Consider the following 1,767-nt stretch of genomic DNA (forward strand, 5'->3'; position numbering starts at 1 on the left):
GAGTTGACCGCAGATGTCCATCCCCCTCTGTTCGAGGAGTTGACCGCGGACATCGATCCCTCTCTGTTGGAGGAGTTAACCGCAGATGCCCATCCCCCTCTGTTGGAGGAGTTGACCGCGGACATCGATCCCTCTCTGTTGGAGGAACTGACCGCGGACGTCTATCCCCCTCTGTTGGATAAGTTGACCATGGATGTCCATCAGTCTCCATCGCGGGAGCTGACCACAGATGTCCAGCAGTTTCCGTTGCAGGGTTTGACTGCGGGTGTCCATCCCTCTTTGTCGCAGAGAGTGGTCATCGCGCAGGTCCACCGCGCTTTTTCGGTAAGGAGAGCCTTTCATACCCTCAATGTCCTGAGAAGTGACCACGACCTTTGGCCAGGCCCTGACCCTTCCTCCCGAGGGTGGCCAAACATCCTCCTTTCCCAGGGCATGTCCTACATTTCGACTTGAATTCCAAAATGTCCTCCATTACAAACAAAAAGGGGTGGCGGTGAAGGTGGTTTGACTTCCATTTTGTAACATCCTACGTTTTTCCCCACGAACGTACCGCGTTTGCTGATCCAGGGCGGCTTGACTGTCATTCTCAGAATACTGGGAGTCACAGTCCAGTGATATCTGGTCCACGCACGTTCCAGTGTCGTAACGTCGCCCGGTTTCCACTCTGTATTCGCTTGCGCCTTCAGGCGCCATTTGCACATCGGCGCAGAAGGGTCCATACTCATTCCTCCTTTTTTCCTTTGAAAGGATTCCTCCGAACCAGAGGAGGCCAAAGACGATGAGGAGGAGGACAACAAAGGGTGTTGGAGGTAATAAATAAACAAACACTACCTTTCTTTCCATCTCCATCAGGGGACACTGTGTTTGAGAGTTCCTGCATGGCAGAATGGGGTTGGACTGGAGGTCTCTTCCAACTCTGTGGTTCTGTGATTGCAAGGGGGCATGTGGGCCATGGGTGGGTCATGGGTAGGCCATGGGTGAGCCAGAAGTGGCCATGGAGGAGCCATAGGTGGCCATGGAGGAGCCATGGGTGGGCCATGGAGGAGCCATAGGTGGGCCATGGAGGAGCCATAGGTGGGCTTCCATTCAGACCTTTGTACTGCCTCTCCCCCCAGCGTTGTCCAGAAAGAACAATTGGCGAAGGACATTGCCGAGGAGAAGCCTGCCATCCTATGGGTAAGTTAATAGGGGCGGCGGACATTTGGGAGTCTCCCTTGTCCCCTTTCTTAGGGAAAGAGATTTGGGATCCGGACCCCATGTACCCTTTTTCATGTTCCCCCCTCCTTTGGCCTTCTCTCACAGGACCTAGACGACGATATCTGGCGGGTGGAGGACGAATGTCGCCCGCACTCGGCTTCGCGCAGGTAAGTTCTTCTCACCTGGCAGGAGGGATGGCTGTTGTAACCCTGGAGTAGTGGCTGGGTGCTTATGGAAGCCCATGGCCTTCCATAGGGATGCCCTTGTGGTACCCTCAGTCTGGAGCAGACTTCTGGACCCAGAAAGATGCTCTCAAAGGGTCACATTCATGAATAATAATAATAATTATTATTATTTTATTTAATAAGAATAAGAATTTTATTTGTACCCCACTTTTCTGTTGCCAAACAAACGTTTCCTGCCTCCATTTCAGATCTCTGAAGCTAGTAAGCGCTGAGAAGGAAGGCACACTTCAGAGAAATGGCGCTAATAAGATTCACTCTTTAAGGGTAAGGAATTTAATAGTTATTTTACACACACACACACACACACACACACACACACACACAC

At 51.8% G+C, this 1,767-nt stretch overlaps 1 long non-coding RNA gene across 1 annotated transcript; it reads left to right on the forward strand.

Moving 5' to 3' along the window:
* The first annotated feature begins 24 nt into the window (after window positions 1–24).
* LOC121918605 lies at window positions 25–1,707 on the forward strand. The gene is made up of 4 exons (XR_006101267.1): window positions 25–809; window positions 1,116–1,176; window positions 1,303–1,364; window positions 1,631–1,707. It is a non-coding gene; the product is annotated as an uncharacterized LOC121918605 (long non-coding RNA).
* The last annotated feature ends 60 nt before the right edge of the window (window positions 1,708–1,767 follow it).

This window comes from Sceloporus undulatus, unplaced genomic scaffold (genome assembly GCF_019175285.1).
Source record: "Sceloporus undulatus isolate JIND9_A2432 ecotype Alabama unplaced genomic scaffold, SceUnd_v1.1 scaffold_19259, whole genome shotgun sequence".
In the NCBI taxonomy this organism is placed as follows: Eukaryota; Metazoa; Chordata; class Lepidosauria; order Squamata; family Phrynosomatidae; genus Sceloporus; species Sceloporus undulatus.